This window comes from Columba livia, chromosome Z (genome assembly GCF_036013475.1).
Source record: "Columba livia isolate bColLiv1 breed racing homer chromosome Z, bColLiv1.pat.W.v2, whole genome shotgun sequence".
In the NCBI taxonomy this organism is placed as follows: domain Eukaryota; kingdom Metazoa; phylum Chordata; class Aves; order Columbiformes; family Columbidae; genus Columba; species Columba livia.
In genome coordinates, this window is record NC_088642.1 from 68,468,927 (window position 1) to 68,478,901 (window position 9,975).

Consider the following 9,975-nt stretch of genomic DNA (forward strand, 5'->3'; position numbering starts at 1 on the left):
AAACAGTGTCATCCTCGCTCTGAATCACACAGACCCTTTTAACCAACAGAAAAAAGAAGCTGAATTACTTTGTTTTTGTTCTTTTTAGATATGGGGCACAGCTGTGTAGATTCTAGGCAACAACTGCCTGCTCTAATGCGGCATCCTGCACAGCAAGAAAGCTAAATATTGTCACTTCTCTCTTTCATTTTGAGCATTGGCTTGTGCATTGGGAGCACCAATGTACATTTGCCTGGTTGTGAAACACCCACTAGATCATGAAGCTGATCTGACACCAGCACTGCAGAAGCATTTGGACTAGTTATTTACAGTTGATGTCTTTCACTACTGAATCCCTGGGTGCTGCACACCTTTAATTTAAATCAGGAGGCTCAAGATCTCCCAGAAATGAGCATGAGCTCTGGAGGTGGGTAACTTTTCAGTTTGAAAGTTTTATTGTCACTATGGCTTTGATGCCGCTGTCTGGCAGAACTTGAGGACCCTAACTGTGTGATGATGACTGTAGGTTATGATGAGCTAGTCAATATATAACATCCTTCATGGAGCAGGTGTCTTAGTGCTGACATCTGTCTGAGGATGGAAGGGAAGGTGGAGAATGATGCAGTATTTTGAGGTGGAAGGCCCAAAATCCATTCTATTCTCAGAAGAGGACTACAGGCAAATTTGGGAGTCAACAGTCTAAAAAGAAGATTCTTTCATGTCAAACAACTGTTCCAAGGAAGCAAATAAAGGTTTTGTTTTCCCCATGCTTTACACCTGCAAATTCTCCAGAAGTGTTTCAGGTTATTTAAGATCCAGGAAAAGGACAGCCTTGGCGCTTATTAGAAATAGAAAGGGTCACACCATGACAACAGCTCTGATCTCAGTGGGGGAACTTATTTTTCATGCCTCTCTGACCAAGCGTTTGCCAAAATTTCTGACAAATATGTAGATAGAATCTCTAAAATAAGACTGGTTGTGTTTTCTCACGTATCAAGTCTGCTTTTCATTTAAATTGAAATAATATTTTTTCTTGGCATACATGACACTTCTTCATAAGCATCAACAAATCTTATTTATAACTTGCATGTTATATATTTTTCAACAGGCTTTTACTTATCTGACCCACTTTTTAGCATTACTGAGTTGTGCCAGCTAGGTCCAACAAAGAACATGATAACAACATAAAACTACTGCGAGGTGAATGTAGTTCTTATGTTAGCTTAGTCCTGATTGGAAAGCCCGCAGGACATCCTGTACAAATTAAATTTTTAAGTTCATTTTGGTATATTTGAGAGATTTGACCAAACTTTGCAATTCTCTTGCATTCATCCAAAGTTTATCTGACATGTAGCTTACAGTAAAAAAATAAAGGGAAAAAATGATCTGAAACGCTAGGATGTTAGGCTGGATTCAAGTCTCCACTGTAAGAACCAATCCTCTGAGTATTAATGACCTGTTTCCCAAAGAAATCAGTACAAGTGAAGTACTTACATACCACTGAGGTTCTGGGAGTTATATTTGTTTTTGCGGTGTCCACACACAGTTGTGGAACATCAGAAAAATAGGATGATATTGTACTGATTTTCATGCAGTATGAAAAACAACAAAGGAAAAAATTATTATTGAGACACCTACTTACAGACCTGCCAAGTCAAGGATTGGAAACCAATGGCAAAAGAATATATGTCAAATACAGACCAGTTCAGCTTCTGGCAAAGTGCATGAGAGATTTCAACTTGTAATTGATATTTCAAACAAATAGATAAATAAATAAAGATGATAAAAACCCACAAGAGATGCTGATTCCCTCCTCTCTCCCCCTTTTCAGATTCAGGCTATTTAACAAAGTGCTTGTTATAATGAAATAAATATTACATATATATATATATATATATATATATATATATATAATTGTTTTGTTATCTTTCAGGCTGGTTTGCATAATTTTCTCTGCAGGCGGAACATGTGGCAGTCACAGGAGGCAGCTGAAAGGCAGATGGACTGAAAACCCAGCTTGAACAGTGGTTGGTTTGGCGTAGCTGAAGGGTGCCTGTGCCGCTACAAGTGCCTCCCCGTGGGTCCTTCCTTGCAGGGTATACCCAGGGTCCTCCCCTGGGTATGAGCTGAGAACCCTCCACAATGCACCAGGAACTGAGAGGTGGGGAAGGGGCCCAGGCAGCCCTAACACGTGTCTCTCCCCTTCTAGCAACAGGGAAAGAGCCTTGAAATGCGATCAGTTGTTTACATCCCCTCTACAGCTCCTCTCCACTCCCAAAGCAGGCTCCAGAGGTGCTTATTAGAAGAAGAGTAAAATAACCCTATCAGTAGGACAGGGGAAAAGGGTCACTGGATGAAAAGCTGCCTTTAACAATGCTCCTTTGCATGGGGAGTGTCAGCCTGGAGAGGTCCAAAAAAACCCCTTTACTCCCTTGGTTGTTTACATGACAGGAGGCTGTTGAGGATGTTAAGAAGTCACTGCTGTGCATATATGCAGTATAAATGCAGAGTATTCAAAGCACTGTCTGTGATGCCAGATGTTCACAGTTCTTCTCTTCACTCTTCAGTAAGGGTTTCCCACGCTCTACAACTGTTTATGGGCTTTGCTCACTGGGTATTTGGCAGTCCCTGCTGTGCCCAACTTCTGCTAACGAGTCAGGACGACAAGTGTCTCAAGGCCAGCAAATACCTCCCCAGTGCTTATATGGAGAGAAGTTTTAAAAAAAAAAAAAAGGTGAAATAACACACTCCAAATTCAGAAACTTTTGATTACTGAAGAACCTGAGATTCTGTGGAATTAAAGATTTATTTTATAGAAGAGTAAAAAAATCCCATAGAAAATAGGTGGTACTAACTGTAAGTGACAGGAATGTGAAGCTTAACTCTCTCAAGTTTTCCCCTTGCATGGGATTTGCTCTGTGAGGAGCAGCATGGATGCTGCCTCGGCAACCTTTCTGTACTCATGGGATGCAGATGGGGGCAGCCTTCCACCCACCACATTGATTCTGCTGGCTTATGGACCTATTTCTTCTCTTCAGACCTTCAGAAGGCCTCAAGAAAGTGGGGATGGGCTGGGAAGGCTGAAGTTGTTTCTGTAGGTGAAGTACCATGGAGAACAAGCAGCTTTACTCCTGTGTTTTGCTGAGTGTCAGATTTTTGTCAGCTTCAAAAGCAGCTTCTGCTGGAATGGACTGTCCAGCTGGTGGGAAAGACGGTGGGAGGGTGTGGGTGTGAGTGATTTGTGCCACATTTATAATTAGTTCTTCATCTTAATAAACTTTCCAGTGTTAATTAAGCCTGTGAATCTGCATGACAGGAAGCGACAGCCATTCCCACTTCATGCGGGGGCGAGTGTTGTGGGGAGGTAAAGGCATCTAGTCATGAAACTACTGAAGCAAGTGATTTAGTTTTCAAAGGTACCATTGCGTTTGATCGTGTGAAAGCCAGGCTGTTCTCCCATGGTTTTCTGTGCTCTTTGTGTTATCTATTTGCACACACATACACATGGACATATATAAAAAAATAATTATTTTACTTATATACATCCTGATGGCTTTCAACCTCAGCCTGGGATACCAAACTCAAGCCTGGCAAAATGTGGCTTACATTACATGCTGTGTCTTCTCACAGGATGCCATATCAGGGGTGGATAGATTACACATACAAGGCCAGTACAGAGCTAAGGCTGAGCTACTGATGCTTATTTAGCAGTTCTCTAGCTTCCACAAATAATATTTATTTAATAACCAGAGTATTTTATCAACATTATTAGTTTAATTTTAAATAGGTTTGTACAGTCTTATGGCAATGTTTTTATGTGAGAATACTTTGTTATTTCTATATCTTGCATTTTTAACAGAGTAAAGAAATTCTGTTCTTAGTAAATAAATGCATATCTCAGCAATTCAGAGTAGTTTTAGATTGTCAGAGGTATCTTAAGTGGAACAAAAAACCTAGGATATAATGCAGTTGGGAGTGTCCCAGTTGTGTGCTACAAAAATGTGCAGAATTCAAATCACCAGTTTTTATGAAAATTCTGGGGATCATTATCACTTATGCTACTGTAAGACATGATTAACTCTGTTGCAGCCAGTCAAGCCTCATCAAGATAAAACAGATGTGCTGGGCCAGTAACTCTTACACAGACAAATAAGAGAACTTGGTTTGCTATGGCAGTGTTATTGCTTACTTAGGGTCATCTCAGCTCTGAGTGCTCATCTTGATGAAGGCAAGAAATTATGTTTTTCATGGTGCATAAACAAATATCTTTTCTGGATGTGTACACAAATAAGAGAAAGGTGTTACTGCAGTTACAGATTGTACTTCTACAATCTTGCTATTCTTGGTCAAGAATAGTATTTATTACAAATGTGCCTGCAACAGGTCTCGACCGTCTTATGTGCTATAATGAATGAAGCAGGTTAATTTATTCAGATTTGGAGGCAGGATGTTTTTTAGCAGAAGAAGATGAAAACTATGTCCATGTATTCCTGTAGCACCTAATTGCTTGCTTGTTGCAGATGTTAATGGAACAGGAAAGGAGGTAGCAGAGAAGCAGGCCCAGAAATATAGGTGGAAGAATTGAAACACATCCAGAAAAAATATGATTTTGTCTTCCTTTCCTCTTCTCCTCCTCTGTCTGCCCCAATGAAGCATTTATTTTCTGCCTGTGGTGCATACTATCAGCCAGAGAACTGCAGGAAAATCGGTAATTGCCTGGTTAAATTGTCTGAAGCAGTGCTGTCCCTGAGAGGGTCTAGAGGCATTAAATAAAGGGAAATAGAAGAATAATACGCTTTCTTCTGCTTACAAGGTTTAAAGTAGCTCAAAACTTGAGCTTTCAGGAGCAGAAGTCAAACAAGCCAGGCTTAGTGTAGCAAGCTTGTTATTTAGGGCAAAGGGATTTAGTTATAACATTCCAGAGGCTGTGATGGTTTTGCACTCTGATCCCTTAATCTTTTTCCAAAGGATGCTGGAATGAACTACCTTTTAGAAGGACCTCTTGCAGAACGTCAGAAACTCCAGCAAAGAGAGATATCCTTTCAAAGATGTGGTATCCCAATTTATCAGAATAACAAATATTTTGACAGTAACGGATGTTGCATTGAACATTAATGTCACATATAGAATTCAGTTTTAATGTTTCTGTTATTTAGCTTGAACCATAGCTGGCCGCTCTGTGTATATATTTTTTTTTTAATTGTTGCTCTTGTCAGAAGCTCTTTTGCCTGGGATATTTTTAGTATGTTCTTCAGACAGGAGAGCTCCTTGTCAATCACAAACCCATGGATACCTCTGACTTGAGGCTTCTGAACAAAAGAAGTCCATTTTCACCCCCAGGGAAAGTTAAGGCTAATATCCTTGCTGCAGTCAAGCAACTCTAGACAACACTAAATGAAACTCTGAATTACCTTACCAAATCACTTTCCTTTTTTTGGATTTTCTCCACTCCCTAGTTCATTCCCATGCCTCAGGTTGTACAGTAGCACAGCATGTCAAGGACTGAGGGCTTGCTCAGGGGTCACTCTCTTCACTCTCCCATGTGGCTGGAGAGTTGGATGGGGAAAAATTAAATGAAAAATAACAAAGGAAAGTATAGAATATTGCATCTGGGCCAGGAACAACACCACGTTCCAGTATAAGCTGGGGAATGACCTATTAGAGAGCTGTATAGGGGAAAGGGACCTGGGGGTCCTGGTGTCCAGCAGGATGACCATGAGCCAGCACTGTGCCCTTGTGGCCAGGAAGGCCAATGGCATCCTGGGGTGTATTAGAAGGGGGATGGTTAGCAGGTTGAGAGAGGTTCTCTTTCCCCTCTACTCTGCCCTGGTGAGACCACACCTGGAATATTGTGTCCAGTTCTGGGCCCCTCAGTTCAAGAAGGACAGGGAACTGCTGGAGAGGGTCCAGTGTAGGGCAACAAAGATGATGAAGGGAGTGGAGCATCTCCTGTGTGAGGAAAGGCTGAGGGAGCTGGGTCTCTTTAGCTTGGAGAAGAGGAGACTAAGGAGTGACCTCATTAATGTTTGTAAATATGTAAAGAGTGAGTGTCATGTGGATGGAGCAAGGCTCTTCTCGGTAACAACTAACGGTAGGACAAGGCGTAGTGAGTTCAAACTGGAAGACAAGAGGTTTGAGAAGAAACTTCTTTTCAGTGAGGGTAAGCAAACACTGGAACAGGCTGCCCGGGGAGGTTGTGGAGTCTCCTTCTCTGAAGACATTCAAAACCCAGCTGGACACACTCCTGTGTAAGCTAATCTAGGCAGGGAAATTGGACTGGATGATCTTTTGAGGTCCCTTCCAATCCTTAACATTCTGTGATTCTGTGATTCTGTGAATGGTACAGAAGATTTTCAAAGTGCTCCTACAGACCTGCTCAGCAGTGGTGTCCTCTGGGCTCAGTCTGCCTTGTTCTCTGGTAGTCCTTACAGGTCCTAATGGACTAGAAGTGGTCTCAGGTCTCCTGCAGATCACCTCATATATTAATTTTGATGGATAAGCAATAGCTGGTGTATTTCATATTTTCCCTGTCACACCCATGAAGGGTCATTGGGCAGCACACAACAGCAGTGCTAACTGACCACGCTATGACATGGCTCCAGCATTCAGGAAGGGTTGCTTTTTCCCTAGATATCCAAATACCTGTTCCCAGAAACCTACTCTGAAACTCCACCTGGGAAGTGTTAAAAAATCTCATTCTTTCTTGTTATTCACATTGCTTTTGGACAGACAGGAAAGGAAACTCAAACAGTAAATCTCTGACCAAATGCATCATTGAAACTGACACATTTTTTAACTGTCAGGGTAGTAAACCAGACTTTTATGCTGGCTTTTTGAGTTGTCTCTCAGAGGTCACATAGTATACAACACTGGACACAGCTTCCAAGGGTTTAGGTTTATTCATACAGTCATTGTAGGGGTTACAACTTTGCTTTGGTGTTGAAAAGGACAAATAGTCTTGATATGTGGCAAATAGATGTCAAGCTGAGAGAAAGTGCTGATTGCCAAATAAAACTATTTTTGAGAGGAAGCCCGTGAAGATTGTGAGACAATGAATGAGATCTACTTTGGTTTTGCTGAGATACTCTCATTGCTCCTAGAGGTCTTGGAAGCATTTAGTTTATGGAGAGCCAAGACCATAGCTATCTACACCTGGTGGAATGCTTCATCATTGGAGAAACAAGGTAAAAATCCTTCACGCATAGCGTCACAGAGCAAAAAAACCCTAAAAGGTATCAGCTATAATTTTCACTGATGTTTGGAAGCAGAAGTAGTATACCCATTTTTTCTCCAGGGTAATTGCATCTCATTTCTGCCTGTTATGTAGCTTATACAAAAAATAGTAAAAAAAAAACCTCTCCAGAATTGACACTTCAATTAAAAGCAAAAAAAGAAAGAACTAGGAAGAACCAAAATCTGCAATTCAGATATTTCAGTGTGCCAGGAAATGTGATCAGCTGCATACAAGGGTTGCATCTGCTCTGCTTTATTCCCACAGACAGCAAGCTGCCCACAGAGACCACACCTCCTCCCACTTCTCCTCCTGTTCAAGTTGCTGAAATGCGGTCCAAATCCAACACCACGAAATTGTCACTGAAGTGCTTTTTCAGCACGGCCCCGTCACCCACTTCAGAAAGGATATTTATTGCCTCCTGGTTCAGGGTTGCAGGGCATTAGCAGCAGTGTCTTTGTTTTTTTTTAACTGGTTTGTTGACTGGCCAGTGCATTCCCAAGATGGTTGGCAGCACCATCACAGACTTCTGATGTGGTTTGATCCATCTAGTCCCTGTAATGGATGAAGATGAGAAAGGAATTAAAGCACTCCTGTCTGGGAAAGAAGACTGCTGTTGTTACCGGGGAGTTTGTTTTCGTTGGTTCTGAAAAATCTATTACTTCTCTCTTTTGAGTAATTCCTCTGCAGAGATGCTATTTTAATAAAGCTCTGCAAAATGGCTGCAGCTAGAGGGAAATGTATGTGAAAGTGGCTTCAAAGGGATATGCGTTTATTATGAGACTTCCCTGCTCTCCCTCTGATTTCATTTTCTTTTGTGCTCTGGGTCACTCTTGACTTGTTTCTAAATATATTGTCTCCCACTCCTCCCAAGTGGAAAAGAGATGTAATGCAGCATCCAATTTATTTGGAAACCCATTGTCTCCAGGGAAATCTGAACACAAATATCCTGATACTTTATACGGAGCTTGTTTTGTAGAGGAAGGTGAATGCACTGTGCATGTGGGATGTAACTCTTTCTGTGAAGTCCCACAGACTGCAAGATTTGTTCTTCTCTTCCAACTGCCTTCTTTATTAAAGTTAGTATCTGTCTGTGACAAGGGTTGAGTGTATTTTTCAAAGGAGGTTCTGCTGTGCAGCCGTGAGTTAGACAACAAATGACTGTGAGAGACATCTTCCCAGGAAGCTGCATGGAGCAGAGAGTGAGCCATGCACATGATATGTATTTGATCCTCTATGTGCTGAGCCTTGAGAGACTGAAGGATCTCGGTTTACTATGATCCCTTGGTTTGCCCTGGTGGACCAGCTCACCACGGCTGGCTTGCTGGCTTTTCCCAGGTAACCGCTGTGTGAGAGGTAGCCATGCCAAAGCAACCGGAGAGGTAATAGGAAGAACAAGACTTCTTCTGAGGAACTGTCTAAGGAGTCTTCATCCGAAGTTCTCTTCTAAGGAGTCTGTGTCTCCTCATAGGACTGTGCTGCTGCCCTGAAGAAGAGCAATAGTAACTCCAAAATGTCAGAAAATATTTAACATTCAAACTTGTTTTCACATGGACCAAAACATGTGTCATATCCAAATACAAAGCCTCTTGTCATCAACAACGGTGAGCACTTCGAATGAAACAGTTAATCGCATGCTGAAGCAATGCTGTTGGTCAAGAAACCAGTTTCTGGCATAGTGTTATTTGTAGTTACTATTGGTTTCTCTGAGAGACTGCAAATAATAATATGTACACATTAGCACCTTGTGAATACATATAACTTTCCATCTAGCTATAGTTTTCTTCAGCATGACTGTAGACAAGGGTAGTGGCAAACAGTTATTGAAGCTTAAAGAGCATTTTTAAAGTAAGTACCAAGGCCTCACATTTGTTCTGAAACCGTTTTATTTTCAGGGTATACTGTTTAATTTAATGGAGGGACAGGAACAGTACTGGATGTGGCATGATTTAGCATCCCTGATGGAGTTACTTCTCCTCTGCCACCCTGCAAAGATCCCCACCAGATCTGTGGGGGCCCCTGTCTCAGGTTCCCTGGTATCCCGAGGCTGTGACACATCTCTCCCTTGGTCACAAAACCCATAATGACTGGGAAGGATGTCAGAAGCCTTTATTCATTGGCGGGGAGTGGTGGGAAGGATTAGCTGCAGGGAAGCTCTACATTTTGCTGGGAATTTTGAGTCGTGCGTTCAGGAGAAATCAAAATGACAGCTTTTGCTCTGCCTACATGGAAGGCTCTTAGCCATTTCTTTTTCTGCCTGTAGGGAGAAAGACGCTGTAACAAGAGCCAAAAAATCTGGTCTGGTTCTCCTGCTGCTCTTCTATTCTCCCTTAAGGGAAAGAAGATTTCATAGATATTAGAAAAAAAAACCAAAACCAAATCCTCTCCCACATTGTGACAGAAGTGGGAATAACAATACTTATACTTGTGAAACTATTGCCTGGCTTACCTTCTGCCTGCATTGTATGTGCTACACCTGCTGAGCTGCTCATCAGGAAGTCCCAGGACAGGCTGAAGGTCAGGCCATGACCACATGAGAGCAAATGCACCTCCCACACAGCTGGAGCAGCTTAGCAAGCTGATAGTTGCAGCATGCCAATGTGTTTCGGAGGCCTGGTGCACCATGGCAAATACACATTAAGGCAAAGCAGTGTGAAATTGACAGTTATATATATTCACTTGCATCTTGATCAACCTCCTGTTTTCCTTTCTTTGCTTTCTATTTTATATGCATACTTCATTTCTGAGAAGTTGCCTCTTCAATG

The 9,975-nt window shown here is 41.8% G+C and overlaps 1 long non-coding RNA gene across 1 annotated transcript in view; it reads left to right on the forward strand.

The window, feature by feature from the left end:
• LOC135577313 (uncharacterized) overlaps positions 1 to 8,397 on the forward strand; it is a 62,197-nt gene extending 53,800 nt beyond the window's left edge. Inside the window, exon 3 of the long non-coding RNA XR_010469019.1 lies at positions 1,913 to 8,397. This is a non-coding gene — a long non-coding RNA (uncharacterized LOC135577313). The remainder of the gene's footprint in view (positions 1 to 1,912) is intronic.
• Positions 8,398 to 9,975: the final 1,578 nt, after the last annotated feature.